This window comes from Delphinus delphis, chromosome 6, assembly GCF_949987515.2.
Source record: "Delphinus delphis chromosome 6, mDelDel1.2, whole genome shotgun sequence".
NCBI lineage: Eukaryota > Metazoa > Chordata > Mammalia > Artiodactyla > Delphinidae > Delphinus > Delphinus delphis.
The window spans coordinates 3,416,721-3,432,857 of record NC_082688.1 but is presented as its reverse complement, the minus strand read 5'-3'; positions in this window follow the sequence as shown (position 1 = coordinate 3,432,857).

Below are 16,137 nucleotides of genomic sequence, written 5' to 3'. Positions count from 1 at the left end.
GCAGATTTCATAGCACACCTGTCAGCCCCCGCCTCCAAGCTGTTCACAGTCTGGTCGGGAGAAAAAAGTATCCCAGGCTCTGAATGTTTGCTGCGACTGCCTTTTTCTCTCTTCTTTTCATTAACAGACTTTATGTTTTAGATCAGTTTTAGGTTTACAGAAAAATTGAGCCGATAACACAGAGGACAGAGATCCCATACACCCTCCTCCACCCACAACTTTCCCTATCGTTTTATTCTTATTTTTTAAGTTTGCTTTGCCGGAACTTTTTTTTTTTTTAATTAGATTTCAGCTTTCAGAGCAGTTTTAGGTTCACAGCAAAACTGAGCAGAAGGAACAGAGGCTTCTCCTATGGCCCTCCCCTCACAGCCTCCCCCAGTACCAGCATCCCCCCATCAGTGACACACCACCATCACCCAGGCTCCACAGCCTATATTAGGGTTTACTCTTGATATTGGACATCCTGTGTGTTTGGACAAATACATAATGACATGTACCCACCATTGCCGCCTCCTACAGAATAGTTTTGCTGCCCTAAAAGTCCCCTGTAACTGCCTTTCACCGTCGAGTCACTGGATCCAGGTAGGAGAGGTGTGGTCTGTACAGCCCAGCTCCTTGCAGGATGATAAGGGGCTGGGACTCGAGGTGGTCCATGGAAGTCTGCAGGTGGCAGACGGGGCAGCCCGGGGAATTGAGCAAACAGATACTGAGCTTCTTGTAGGCAGCCGGCTCTGTAAGAACCTGGGGTCAGGAAAATCTTCTGTCTGCTATAGAATCTTTTGCTCCCCTTTGTCAAACATCTGAAGATCTATAACCCATCCTTTTTCCTTTCCCTCTCTTTTTCCTTGGCTGCCAGGGAGCTCAAAGTTACACTCAGCTTGCAACTGCAAACTATTTCATGTCTCGGTTTTGGTATAGTTATCTTAGTTTTTGACTCAATTTTTATCTTTCCTTTAACGATGCATGTGGACATTTGTGTTTTCACCAGAAAGCATCCCACCTGATTATAGGAAGAGAAGTGGCTTACTGTAAATCACTGAAATAATGCAGGGCTGGACGAAGTTCTAGGAGGACCCAGGAGGAAAAGGAGGCACAGTCCTTGCTCTCAAAGATCCTCCGGTCTTTGTGGAGAAATGAAATGCGCCACGAGCAGGGCCAGAGCCCCAGACTGAACTGTCTGGACCACATGCAGGGGTGGCTGCCTGCATATCCAATCTGGAATCCATGCTGTTGGGACGATTGGTCACGCCTGGCTGGGGTGAGTACCTGGTCCAAGCTAGGCTGACCACAGACCCCTCTCTGGACCCTGAGGTCAGCAGTAGCAGGAGAGGATGCCTCTGGCAGCGACGCCTCCCCAGAGAGTTGAGAGGTGGTTGCCGCTCCTGGGATCCCTAGAGCTGCCCCAGCTCCTGACTTTTCTGAGCCTGGCTCTCCAGTGTTTCCTTGGAAGCTGTGAGCTGCCCAAGTCCCACCAGCAAATCCATTGTCACCTGCTGCTGTCGTTTTAGGTTGTGTGGCTTTGTCAGCTTCTGTTGCTGGCAACCAAAGGGCTGTGCAGATCAGGATTCTGCTCTCCTTGCCGGACTCAGCAGAAAGGAGCAGCAGATTGCTTAGTGATGTCTGCCCTGAGCGCGGCATGAGGAGTGACGGTCCATGTCAGGTATCACCAACTTAGTTCCGGCCACGCCCCCTCTATCTTCACTCTGGACTCTGCAGCCTTCCTAGGAAGCCAGTGGGCCCTTTAGGGAGGCCGATTGCAAAGCCTGTCTTTGTAATTCAAGACGAGTCTGCTGAATGTCCTTCCTGATGGCTAATCTATGCCCATATCCAAGTAGCTCTCAGCAATCAGCCTTCTTGGCCTTGTCGACGGGGCAGGCCTGAGGATGGATTTAGGCAGCTGAACCCTCCTGCACTAACTCCCAGACATGCTAGGTCTCCTGGGGATGACTCCTTTCTCCCAATTCCCCCACCACTGGGGGGAAGATCCATGGTTCTGGGGTAGGGCGTGAGGGGCAGCCCTTCCCGGCACTGCAGCGGAGCCCTGCAAGTCCAGCCATCCTTCCTCGTTCCTAAGTCCCCTTGCTCACCCCAGCCAACACAGAAGAGAGCCTGGGTTTGCCCTTGAAGACCGCCATGGCAACTGTGGCTGTCTGGGAATCCACTCCTCGGGCTGATGGATGCCTTTTTCTGGTGGGGCACCTGAGCTTTCCGCACAGAAGCCAAGACACGTGTAAAGCCCCTTAAGGGCGCTCGTTTACATGGCAAGTGCACAGATTACAGAATACCATATTTCACTGGCTTTACAGCAGGCCAGCGATTGGAGCCTCTCCAGACCTCGTGTCATTAATCTTGGGCCAGACCAGCCGGCAGATTGCGTTTTCTCATCCCTGACATGCCCTGCAACCATGTTGAAGAGTGTCTCGTCTGGCTTTTTTCATTTTCCTCCTAACAGGTTCAATATTTTAACAAATCCAAGTGCTATATAACTGGAGGTGGTTTCCAGGAGACGCGGGCAGCGCTCTCCATACTTCTGCCACGGTCATTAATTTAGTGGCCCATGAGTTATGGACGGCAGCATCTCCCAGCCCAGCCTTGTTCCCTTCCCGGTGTCGCGAGGCCTCTGAGTTCCTTTTATTGTGATGATGCCTCTGGTGGTGAAGACCAGGGGCTCAGGGGTCCAGGGGTTTCTGTGCCAAAGGGGGTTGTGGCACAGGGCCACCCAGTGACCCAACCAGCTCTTAGCGTGCCAGGCTCGGGGTGGTGCTCACCGGGGTGCAGGGATGAATCAGACGCTGACGTCATCCTCGGTAGGTGGTGGGAAGTGGGTTACGGGGCGCCGGGCAGATGTAGTGAAGGGTGTAGACAGGGATCTTCCCCAGGGGGTAGCCTGGGACCAGGAGGGGGTTGGTACCTGCTTCTCCCCATTTACCCGTGAAGAAACTGGGGCTCGGGGAGGAGAGGCAGCTTGCCTGTGGGGCGAGGCTGCGAGGGGAGGGGCTGGGCCTTGAACTTCCGTGCCCACACATTTGCTCCTGGTTTTGCTCGGTCTGTAAACCAACTGGGAGGGCCGAGAAGGCTTCCTGGTGCTACGGTGACCTTTGGAAGCTGAAGAGGAGGCAGTGGAAGGAAGGAAGACTAAAAGCTTCCCAGGAGGAGGGCGCATGGCCGCTCGAGGCCTGTGGCCCCCAGGGACCAGCAAGGATTTGATGAGCAGGAAGTGATGTGGGCTCCCTGTTGCTAGGAAAGGACAGAGAGCTTGTCTCCCCAGCTTCTCCTGGTGTCACAGCTGCCAGGCACAGCCCACACTCCCAGCGCATCTGTTGCCCACCCGCCCACCGGAAGGGCAGCCTTAACGTTCAGTGACGGGAAGTCCTTAACCAGGTCCTTGGTCGTCGCCTCTCCCACTTCCCGGGATGAGAACTTGAGCTGAGTCTAAAAGAAGTAGAAAGCACAGCCAGCGCCCCAGAGTGATGAGGGCATCTTCACAGGGATGGGGCGGGCAGAGGGTAGGAAGGGTTCTGACCAGCAGGGAGAGGGCGGGAGGCTGGGACCAGCACCGCTGAGCCCACTTCACAGATGGGGGCCGACGCAGCATGGGATGGCCAGGTAAACATCGAGGATTCCCCTGACGGACTCACAGGACCATTGAAGGGCCGGTCACCCCCCCCAGGGCGAGGCCGTGGCACCAGGAGTCCCGCGGGAGGTGGCCCGTGCCAGTGGCTCTGTTGGTCCCACACAGGGTCCAAACTTCCCAGACTGCACACTTGGAGGGAGAACTCGGCCCGTCCCTGGAGCGAGAGGACTCGTTCGCGTTTTATTTGTTTTTAATCTCATGTTAGTCATTAATTTAAAAATTGCTTCCAGCAAACAAGCAAGACTGTGTCCACAATATTTTGGGGGGTGTTTTTCATCTTTTGCAGGACGTCGGGATGAACAATGACTCAGTATCCAAATGTCACACTTGGCTGGGAAACAGTTTCCATATGAATAAATATGTGACTCTGCAATGCAAAAGCTAGTAGAAATCTGTGCTGAGGAGATACAGAAGGGCAACACTGTATATTTTCATGTTGGGTGAGTGTGTTTCCCTGAAATGCTGGGTTTAAATTCTGGTTGAGGACAATTCTCCCCTTTGGGGTCATTAGCGAACCAACCAGCATTCCCCAGAGTCTGCTTTGCGGGAGCGCCATAAGTTCGCCTCCACCCCCCCTCTCTGGGCTCAGGGTAGAGGCCCCACCCCTGCCTTGGGTGGGCGTGGCCTCGCACTGGCCAATGACAATGAGACACCGGCAGGGGTGCTGCAGGCACTTCCGGAAGGACCGCTGCAGAGCCAGAGGGTGGTCTGGCACGTTCCTTGCCATCTTCTGTGATGAAGTGCAGACAAAGGTGGAACCTCCATCCTGCGGGTCCCTGGGGTCGAGCAGGTAGATCTCGTCCACCAGCCCCATGCTGCACACAGCACATCTGAGGGATGAATTCTCCCTTTTTTGGTGGGGGGGCTGTTTGTTACTGCAGCATAACCTGGACTAGCCTGACTGATACAGTGTAACGCCTACAGATGCTTCAGGTTACAAGCACTGGGAGACACTGGGTTACACGAAGTCCAGTGGGAGTGGAGTGTTTCTTAGGGTCTCTACAGAGTAGGTGAGTGTCTGGAGGTTCCTTGATCGAGGGGCATGCTCTGGGAAGCACTGAGCCCACTGCCCACAGGTCACTGCCCTGGACCTCACCACTGGAGATAAACATCACCATTGCCACTTTACAGACAAGCAAGTGGGGTCACAGAGGGGAAGGGACTTGCTTGGTGTCGCCATGGCAGTGCCATGACCAGCGTCTGGACCTTGGCCCCCGACATGGCTCTCTCTCCTTAGGGTATGTCACTCTGGGCTGTTTCTGATCTTGTGGTGACGGTTCCCTTTTGCGGCCTGACTGTCCTGCAGGCAGAGGAACCCAGTTTCATATTCCACTCTGGAGCTGTCCAGGTGTTAAGGATGCCAGTGAGTCATCCCTGAAAGCAAAATGAAGCTGTCCTGATACGACTGGCCACCCTTGCCGGGGTGAGCCGGGTGGCAGGGCTCAGGTGCACGGGAGGATGGACTCTGTAGGCTCTGCAGGCACTCTGGCACTGTGGAGGGGCTGGGAAAACACAACACAAAACAGTCTTCCTAGGCCCCAGACATCGCTGGCCGGGCAGCGGGCACTGCGCTGCCACTGGGAGATATGATGACAGGAGGAAGGGGAGGAAGGGAGGGGGAGCAGATGACACTGGCCACCTCCCCTCGCCCCTGCTTGTACCCCTGCTCGCCCAGGGGTCATCTCTATGCCCCCATGTCCAGCCTGGGACCTGTGCTCGGCGGGGCCCCGGCAGGTCTGGGGGACGCTCTGCAAGGGCGGCAGCTCACAGGAGCCTGACTGCCCTCTAGCTCTGCCAGTCCTGAGATGGCCTTCCCGCTGGGCCCTGCCCTGCTGGGGGCTGTGTGGCCTCAGTCACTGGGCGCAGCGCCCTCTCACGTCCTGCAGGCGTGGCTGCCGGGCATCCCGGGGAGGGGGAGGCCGTGAAATCTCCTCGTCACCAGGTCCCAGGAGGCTGCATTTGCACAAATGCACGTAGGGACTGTATTTGCACAAACCTCAAGGTCCAGTGGCATTTGCACAAGTGCACCTAGGGACTGCATTTGCACAAACCTCAAGGTCCAGTGGAAGGGGGAAAGCGTGTTTGTCCCAAGCGACGGGGGGAACCGAGGGCCAACTGTGAGCTGTGCATCGGGTGTAGGTTCACCTTGGAGGTGCCGTATGTCTGAGCTCCGCAGGACCGGGAGCTGTGGAAACGAGCCAGGTGATGACCAGGGTCCCGAGACCCTCTGCCGCTCGGACCAGCAGCTTCCCATTGCCGATCTGCGCGTCTGCAGAGGCCTGGTGGGGAACAGCCCCCGTCCCTCCCTCCCCTCCCTTCACCTGGCCACTGAGCGAGGGGTCAGGTGGAGACCCACTCCCCTGGGCTCTTCTGAAAATGGAGGGACAGGTCAGGCTGCTCAAGGGACAAGAAGACCAAGAAGCGTCACAGCACATCCCCAGCAAAGGCAGGGACCCGCCTTGAGCGTGGGGCCCCACGTGCAGACGCTGAGTCCCGGCACTGTATTCCCAGGGTGACATAACACCGAGTCCCCTCCTTTGTGACAACAGGAAGAGGCTGGTGGCCAAGCAGATGCTTGCTCAGCTGGCGGGGGCGGGGCCTGGGCTGCCTGGGGCCACCTCTTGGGCCTTGGCTGCTCTGACCGGGGGACAGTCGGAACTCGGATGGTCTACCACCCACCGAGCATGGGCTCCCCTAAAGCCCAGAGGTGGGCTGGCTCTCCAGTTGGCTCTCAGGCCCATGGGCCCATCACAGCCCACCTGCACCCCCTTCTCACATGGAAATATTGTCACTTGAACACGAGCAATGACATGTCGAGCTGCCCAGGGGGCCAGAGCCCCGTGATGGCCCAGCTGGGCCTTTTGGCGAAGCCGCGTGTTGGGGGAGGAGGGCTCCGGTGAAGACTTCCGCCGGCTGCTTCAGTCTCCCAAGGCTGTTGGCCGGGCTTTGAGGATCCAGGCAGTGGGTCTCAACGCCTCTCCTCAAGGGTGGGCGAAGCCAGATAGCAGCTCAGCCTCTGGGGGTGCAGAGTAGGTCGGGGGGAACAGGGTGACAGGGCAGGAAGAACACACAGCCCTGCAGTCAGGAGGGACCGCGTGTCTGTCCTCTGACCAGCGAGATGCGGGCAGAAGTGATGCCGCAAACAAGAGCCCTGTGGCTGGGCTCGCCTCCAGCTCTCCCTCCATCAGGACTAGGTCCAAGGACTCTGAGGGGTCACGGCAGGTCACCAGGGAGGAAGGAGCTGCCGACTGAGCTGTCATCTGGACCTCCCACACTGCCCGGCGTGTTGAGTGAGAAAGGACTTTGTCTTAAACCTCTGAGGTGGGTGTGTGGGGCATGTTTGTTACACCAGCTGCCTACTGACTAATACCTACTCCTTATGGGACATGCACAGAGGGTCCCCTGGGGGTGTTGGAGTGATTGCCTCTGAGTGGAGGTCATGATGGTGCAGCTGCTGGGAGAGGGGTGGGGTGGGGCTGGTGGCAGTGAGGGGCGAGGAGATAGAGCCCAGGTGGTGCAGAACAGGTCTCATCAACCACCTTTGTTACTATTCTGAGTCTCATACCTTCCGTCCAGGTAGGCAGGTCCCGCAGTAAAGATCTCTGGGACACGGGGTCCATGTGCTCTGACCCCGACCCCCAGCCCCGCCCTGACCAGCAGCTGGCTTTGGGTGAGTAACAGCCCTTTGTGACTCAGTTTCCCTGCCTGCACAGGCTGTGGGGGGATTAGTGCTGGCTCCAGGCTGGGTCTGCCCATCCCAGCCGGACCCTGAGGCCGACTCAGATGGGGGAACAGAGCCAAACTCCCCTGCCCACTGCCCATGTCCCCTCAGGACACTGGGGCCATCTTGGTACAGCCATTATCACCCCCTTTGAAGACACGGAGAAACTGAGGCCCAGGTCAACGAGTGGCACTGTCAAGGTCACACATCAGCGTCAGCAGCTGTACCAGAGCTGGAATTCACCCCCATGTCCCATGGGAGTCCTAGGACCCCAGAGTCAGACATGCTGAGGTCCCATCCGGGGTCTGCCCCACGGGCTGCGTGAGCTCAGGCCAGCGACCTACCTGACCTGAGCCTCAGTTTTCTCACCTGTAAAATGGGGAAACGATGTAGAAACCAGCCTCCAAGATGGTCCCAGTGACCCCACCTCCTGGCATCACACCTCGCCAGCCCCCTTCCCACTCTGTACCAGGGTCGGTTGTGTGACCAACGGAAATCTGCAGAAGGGGTGCTCCGTCCCCCGAGATTAGGTTATAAAAGGCACTGTGGCTTCTGCCTTGGGCGGCCGTATTCCCCGTCTCTCAGATGGTGCGTGCTGGGCAGGCCAGCTGCCATGCTGTCATTACAGCCCTGGGGGAGAACTGGGCCTCCTGCCAACAGCCATGTGACTGAGCTTGGAAGAGGCTCCTCAGACCCACTCAAACCTTCAAACGAGTCGGCGCTGGCTGCCGGCCTGACCGCCACCTTCTGGGAGACCCTGAGCCCACCCGAGACCACCCAGGAGGCCACAGAGATTGAGATATGATTGTTTTCTGTTGTCTTCTGCAGCCAAGACTTGGAGGTCACTTGTCCCCATCACTGTAGCCGTAGGTGACTAATACCCACCCACTGGATGGAGTGGTCGTGAGCATTACACATGAGGGTATGGGGAAGCCTGGCTCCCAGCCGGCCCAGTGCCACGTGGCCCACCGCAGCTGCCTCTGCGCTCTCACGGCGCTCGCTAAGGCTTACAACCCAGGAACCCGAGAAGCCTCACACTTATTTGGCCGCAGTTGGCCCTTTTCTCTCTTCTCCAGTGCAGCTCTGGAATTTGGGTGATTACCAGAGCAGACGGTGGGGAGTTATTAGGAGCCATAACTGGGATGCTGGTGCTTGGAGGAAGCTGGGGAGATTTACAAGTGGCAGCTGTCAGAGGCAGGCATTCAGCGACTGCAGCACGGCACGCACTCCTCTCCTCCTGCCTTTGGAGACGCTCAGCCCTTGCGTCTGCTCCCTTCAGAGCAGGTGGAGGCGGAAATCAAATTAGCCTGCACATTTCTGCTGCTGATGGCTTTACACAAAGCCATCTCGTTTGCTCATTTTTAATCCCTTCCTTCCATTTTTAGACAGTGGGCAGCTAAGTGGAGCTCAAGTGCACATTCTGGGATCACGTGCAGACTCCTTGCCAGCCTGATCCCCTCCCTCAAGCGTCCCTTCCAGCCGGTGGGGAGGAGGGCTGCAGGCCTGCAGGGGCAGAGGAGAGCGGGCAGCAGAAACCAGAGCCTGGAGGACAGATCCGGAGGGCGTGATGGGGACCGCGAGTGCATCAGAAACGGGGTGGACCTTTGTGACCATGTGCACTCCACGTTCACGATATTCTTCAAGGGTCCTGGGATCCCCTCCCCCATAGCTTAAGCACTCCCGGTCCGAGCTATTGTGTCAGAAGCTCAGTATTCACTCAGCAAACCGCACTGACCTCACACAGTGGGCAGGCCTCCTTCCCAGCCTCCCGTGGCTGTGGCTACAGCACTCGGGAAGGCCTCAGCCCAGGGCCTGGCCCCTGAGGGGGTTCAAGAAACACTATGATTATTTATAACAACCAATAAATGAAAGGCCAGCACCGCCGCCCCCCCCCCCGCCCCGTCAAACGCGGGAGACCACCTCTGACCATGGCAATCAGGGTGTCTCGTGGGAAAAACGGGGTCTAGGCTTGGCTTTGTGGGGTGTGAGGCAGAATGAGGGGTCCAGATGCAGTGACCGCACCAGGAAGGGCGGAGAGGAAGGGCGGGCGACGAAATCAGAAGAGGCAGGACTGATCAGCTCCCGCTTCGGGGGCTGACTGTGGAGTCCTTGAATGGCAGCCCAAGCACGTGGCCTTCGTCCCCAGGCCACGGGAGCATTGGAAGGCTTTAGAGCAGCAGAGGGACGTGGTCCAGGCTGTGCGTTAGCAAGCCGAACACTGCCGCCATGAAGAGGAATTACTGAAGGAGGACACAGAGACCGGCGAGGCGCTGCGCGTGGCAGCTGCCCAGGGAGAGAGAGGGGCGTGGACCAAGGCTGGAGGTGGCAGGCCCTGCCAGGTGGGTGGGGCCTCAGCAGGGATGCGCTGTGAAGGGGGAGTGGCAGGGCGCAGCAGGGGTGTGGGCGCGGCAGGGTGTGATGGGGCGTGGCGTGGGCGTGGTTGTTGGAGGCGTGGCCTGGTGTGGATTGGGGCGGGGCAGAGGTGGCAGTGGGCTCGCTGGCTGGGCTCTCCTTTCCCTGACGGCAGCATCTCAGCTGTACTCTGTAACCTGCCTGAGAAAGGCAGAGGGGCCGAGGTGGGCGGACAAGAGCCGGGCCTGGGAGCAGCTGTGCTGGGGGAGGAGCCCCTTGACTTACACAGAGGACGGAGCTCTGCAGCCACTTGACCAGGCAAGTGATCCCAGCATGGAGGCGGCAGTTGTAGCTCTTTATCGAGACGCGGTGAAGAGGGTGAAATCAAGGCCTTATTGATGGGTAGCGCTCAGAGTCTGCGAGTGGGTTGACAAGTGTAGGCGGTCCTTCCTGTGCCCCAAGAAAGCACAAGAAAGTGGCGAGTAAGGGCTCACGTCAGGGCGGGGGTCGCATGCACTCCAGGAGGCCTGTGCTGTGTGCAGCTCAGGGGAAGTTAGGCCCCGGGGTCAAGGAAGGTTCCAGAGGAGGGAACCCTGGATGGTCTCTGAGGATGAGGAGGGGTTTTCCAGGAGGGCGTGGAAGGCAGAGGCAGGATGAACACCCGCGCTTTTGGGAATGGGCCCACAGATGGGTGGGGCTGTGGGCTTGCAGAAGGGGGACCCACGGGTGATACAGAGTCTCGGGGTCCCAGGCAGGGCATCAGGGCCTGGAGTCGGGCTCTTGCAGCTGCATGGGCTGTGGAGCAGTGGGGGCGGGAAGCATGACCCCCGGGAGATAGCTCAGGGGCCCTGGCGCTGCCCACATCCCACCGGGCCTGGCTCACCCTCTCACCAACCTCCCCCGCTGCCCACGGCTCCTCGAGCCTCTCAGGTCTCCAGAGTGCTGGCCACCACCGCCCCTGCAGTTGGGGTCTGTGTGCGGCGGTCCCTTCCTGCGCCAAGACTGCGGTCCTTGGACCCACTTCAGGAGAGCTTCTTCCGTGAAGAAGGGACTCCGGACACACCGATAGCGGAATCAATCCCAGGGCATGGCACGTAGCTGGAATTAATGCTACTTTTTTCTTTTTAAAGTGATAGTACCTAATAAAAGGCGATTTGTTAGGGAAGTCACATTCCTTGAATCAAAACCTACGTGTCATGATAACAAGATTCAAGGGCAGCTTGGCTTCCCACCTGGTTTGATCAGGACATCAGGCTTGGAGACAGGCCGGCAGGGAGCGTCGGGGCATCTGATTGGGCCCCCGGAGTCTGGAGCGGGCTGGCTTTCCCGGGATAGTGGGTGGGCTGGACGGAGGCAAGCTCCCATCCCCCACCCCCAGGCCCCCGCATTTCTCATCAAGTTTTCACCTTTTAAGAGAGCACAGGGAGATCAGCTCGGTGCTTTGTGACCACCTGGAGGGGTGGGATAGGGAGGGAGGGAGATGCAAGAGGGAAGAGATATGGGAACATATGTATACGTATAACTGATTCACTTTGTTATAAAGCAGAAACTAACACACCATTGTAAAGCAATTATACCCCAATAAAGATGTTGAAAAAAAATAATGAATTAGGAGAATGTGAGAAGACAAAAAAAAAAAAAGAGAAGGGACTATTTTTAACCAGCCTGTCAACACCCCTGTAATTATTTATTTTTCACATTGAAAACTGACAAAGATGCCACATCTGAGGCAGCATAAAGCCTCCTTAACAGCATGGAAGCGGGGGGGGGGGGGGGGGCGTGGAATGCAGCTGGAAGAAGACACATTCTGAAAGGAGGCCCTCCAAGGTGGGCTCTGGAAGACGCAGTGAGGTGCTCGGAGGAGGAATTGAACTCTGTCCTGTTGCTTTGACATCTGGAGGGATGCACAGGACTGATGTGCCACGGGGGAGGTGAAGCCCTCCCAGGGGCTGTTTAGGGTCCAGGGGCAGGCGAGGGGGTGATGGCTGCCCCAGCTCTGGACTCTGGATCGGGGAGACGGCAGGGGGGCACTGAGTCTCTGAGACACGAGACACGTGACACGTTTCTTCAAGAACAGAGGTGAGGAGTCACCCTGGCCCTGAGAGCACGGACCTGGGAGTGTCTTCAAGGCCAAATTCCTTCCCTGATTCCTGCCGGGGGCCCAGAGAGCCCCTGATTCCAGCCCCAGAGGTGCAGCTTGTCCTTGTGTAGATTGCAATCCGGTCAGGGCACCCACTGACCACCTGATGCCTGGAGATCTATCCCCTTGTGGGACGTGCCACTGAGCACTCCAGGTACCCAAAGTGGCACAGGCTGCCTCGGGATGAGGTGAGCAGCTGTCTCCAGAGATGCCTGGAGAGCCGGTGCAGAGAATCTGAGCATCATAGGGGATGGCGGGTCGGTGGGGAGGATGGGGGAGGGGTTTGACTGGCGTGCCCTCAAGGTCCTTCCCAGCCCTGGGTTCATGATGGGCCCAGACTTTTGGAAACCCTGAAAAGATGAGAAAAAATGACTAATCGATGTCGGAACTCAGATTCCCCTACCCCTCCCCTTCCCTCCCCCACTCCAAGTGTGCCACTCGCATCTTTCAGCCTGATCTTCAAACAGCTTCAGGATTCAAGGGCACTGAGTGCTGTGCTCGCGGCAGGCTGTTCGTAGACGCTTGTTGAAGCCTTCCCACTGTTGACGAAAACTTGATGAGTTCTCTATTCAGCTAAACCTGGTCTGTGCCTCCCCTACCAAGGCAGTGCTTCTGTGTCAGAATGATGGACCCAGACCGTGACTGTGACCCAGTGTCTCTGCTCATTCAGTGGACGCCTCCAGGGGAAGATGTGACAGAAAATAACCAGCTGGCCAGACAGGGAGCGGGGACTCCTTGCCTCCGACCTCCGCTGGTCCCGTGACCCCAGCGGCTCCATCTGAGTCACCGAACCAGCCTAGAGCTCCCACAGCTCAGCCTGAAATTCAAGAGCTTCTAGAACAGCCCCACCAAGGACGACGCTGGAGCCTGGACTAGAGGACCAAGCAGGTGCCTATCGGGGCTCTGCTGCTGGCTAGCTGGGGGTGACCTTCTTTCCTGGAAATCTAGTGCCTCATTTCTGAGATAAGACCGTCAGAGTGGTTCTGCAGTTTCTTCAAGACTGCAAGCCCCAAAGGCAAGACCCGCGTCTTCTTCTTTGCCCTGCAGTCCCCACCCGGCAAGCAGTAGGGCCCCGTGCGGGCGTTCTTCTGGGCTGCGTCGGCAGCAGTGACTGCGGAACTGTATCCTCAGCGCTTGCGCCCACACTGGCTCCTTCTCCACAGACACTGCTCTGGGGCCAGGCCGCTCTCCAGGGTAGCCATCCTCCATGCCGTAACCCAGCCCGGGGCCTCCATGCCTCCCAAGGTGGGGAAGAGAGAGATGGAAGGTAACCACCTCCACCTGCAGCGATTGCTTGCATCTCATTGGCCAGAACTGGCCACATGACCCCACATCCCACATCCCATCTGGTCTCCCACCTCTCAGATCCCAGAAGGAGGACTAAAGACTGTCTCTGCCTCTTACGTTTCTCTCAAGTAAATGAAAGCTTGCCCAAGGCCTGGTCGGTGGCCGTTGGTGGGATGAGGCCACGCCCAAGAAGGCAGAGTGATTGTTTAAATGTTGCTTCATTCCAGGAGCGCTTTGTCCTTTAAACACATATGAGATGCCTTATTACACTTCAATTAACTCCTCATTTAGGACAGCATTTTAAAGGCATTTCCGAGCGAGTGAGCCGGCACTGGGCTTTGGGTGTCTGGTTGGTCCTGGCCTCAGGGAGAGATGCTGTCTCATGATGCTGCAGCCCACGGGGTGATGGATTGCTCTGAGAGAGCGCGACTGACCCTGGGCAGGGGGCAAGGAATGAGGTTCTCATGATGGATGACCCAAGAGGCTGGTTTAATTTCCCACCATTACCTGCCACTCTGCGGCCGGCGCCTGCGTCATTTCCCAAGCTCTGTCCATCCATCAGGCAAACATGAGGTCAAAAGTGCTCCTCATTTCTTTGTTGGAGGACCTGGTGCTGGGGGGAGGGAGGGTGGGGGGAACGTATGCCCTTCTGAACAGAGGCAGGATGGGAGTTTAGCAGAACCAGAAGAACCGGTTAGAAACCTCTGGTCTGGGCTGGTTAATGTTGCAGGAAGAGCGGGGTTTGGCGTGCTGATTTCCGACGGGGGGGGGGGGGGAGGGTGTGTGGACCCTTGTGCAGACCCTGCCCATTGCTGGACACACAGCTCAACGAGGACACTGTCTGGAATTGCCTGCTGGTCGATTGCGCCACGGGGCAGAACCTTCCCTCCGGACGGGGCTGTATTCCTCCCTCATATTGTTATTCCAAAAAGGGGCACCGTTTTTTCTCCCTACCCACCTGAGCCCTCCCTGGTGGAGGTGTTGCGTTTGTGTGTGTGTTTTGAAGTGTGGGTAGAGAGCAGCCAGGGAGAGCAGAAGGGTGTCCCATATGTTAGTGACAAAGCTGTCTCATCACTGGCAGGGGCTGGCGCCTCCTCCCTCCTGCCCTCACCCCTCTGCCCTGGGCCCCTCCTCCGAGCGCTTGGTCCATCCGGGCAGGGGCATCCTTGGCCTGTAAGGTCATGCCGAGTCCCTCAGTGCGGTGCCAGTACGTCTGATGCCCTGGATGGTTCACCCCAGGCTGCCACACTCCTGCCACAAAGGCATCAGTTGCCTGCCTTTAAAAATAGCTCTATTGTTTTCTTCTGATTATAACACAAATCTATCGTTATTGCAAAAAAAAAGTTCAGAAAATTCAGAAAGTTGAAGGAGATTGTCACCACCCCCCCAACTAGCGACCACCCGGCGAATCCATCGTTATTGCAAAAACAGTTCAGAAAATTCAGAAAGTTGAAGAAGGAAACAGTGACCACCCCCCAACCCCCGCTAGCGGGCACCCCGTTTCTGAGCAGAAAGATGTGCATGTGTACACAAGCCCAGGCTGTGCGCTTACTGTGTTATAACCAGCTGTTTCCCACTTCCGAGTTCTGTGACATCGTCCACGTCCACAGATGCTGAGCCTTGAATCACGTTCTTGGCTATACCGAGTCACTGCTAAGAACCCAGTTTCCAATCGGGCTGGGTGTGACCTTGGGTGCGGCAAGGAACGCTCCCAGAACAGCCCCCACCTCTGACCACGGCTCCAGGCTTCAGGGAGATGATGCTCACTTGTGCATAGGGTTTGGCCCAGACCTCACGCCGCCGGCATCCTCTGTGCCCCGACTCCTGCCAGCCCCCTGCTGTGATTCCCCTGCACAAAGTGCAGATCAATGCACCCCATTCTGCTGAAGGCTGATGAGCTGTTTTCAGTTTTCCTCCTGTAAACATCACAGCAGTGGCCATCCTTGATGTTGGGTCTTTGCTTGCTTGACTGATTTAGCTCTAAGATAATTGCCTACAAGAGGAGCTTCTCCATCCCTGGGTCCCTCTTTGTACGATTTTGTTTTGTTTTGTTTCTCCCGTTGTGGAGCACAAGCTCCGGACGCGCAGGCTCAGCGGCCATGGCTCACGGGCCCAGCCGCTCTGCGGCATGTGGGATCTTCCCGGACCGGGGCACGAACCCGCGTCCCCTGCATCGGCAGGTGGACTCTCAACCACTGCGCCACCAGGGAAGCCCTGTGCCTCTTAATAGTCGTTAACCCATTAGGCCCTGGCCCGGGCACCTCCCTGAGTCGTGGGGAATGCTGACCAGTGCCACCAGCTTCCCATCTTGAGTGGGGCCCGTAACCCACCTGGTGCCTGTGGGCCGCTTGACCACACCTGCCCCTCCCTCCACTCTGGGTGTGGGTCCTGCCAACCCTGCGTGACGGCGGCACCTCAGGGGCAGGCACTTGGCCTTGCTCATCCCTATTCCCTCTCAGGTCTGGACTCCAGCAAAGTTAAGGGGAGACCAACTACTGGCCATCAGTGTTCAGCTGCCCATCGACTCTGCTGCGCCAGCCCCGGTGGCCCTGGAACCTTCCACCCGGCGGCCGTAAGGGTGGCTGTGTCTGCGCTTCCCCGGCTGGCTGTCCTCCACCCAGCGTGGAGTAGGGTCTTCACGATCACGTGCTGAAGGGGTCAGTGTACAGATGAGGTCTACACGTGTGATACAGGTGTCGCTTCTGCACACCACCGAGACCCACCCAGGCTCTCCCTGGGCCGCCGTGGAGGACGCGCCTCGGACACCAGGGAAGGCGGGGTCAGCCCACCTCGGCCTCACAAACCCTGTAGCTGGAGCAAGTCCATCTGGTAGCCCTTGGCCAGCCCTTCTCGCACCTCACCCTCTGACACGCCCACCGCGCCCGCCAAGCGCTGCCCTCACTTGCCCGACGGGCTCTCCCTCTGGCCGGACCCTGGCAGTTAAGCCGTGCCCTGGAATGGCCCAAGCGTCACCCTGCTTGTGTTGCCAAGGACCGTGCTACT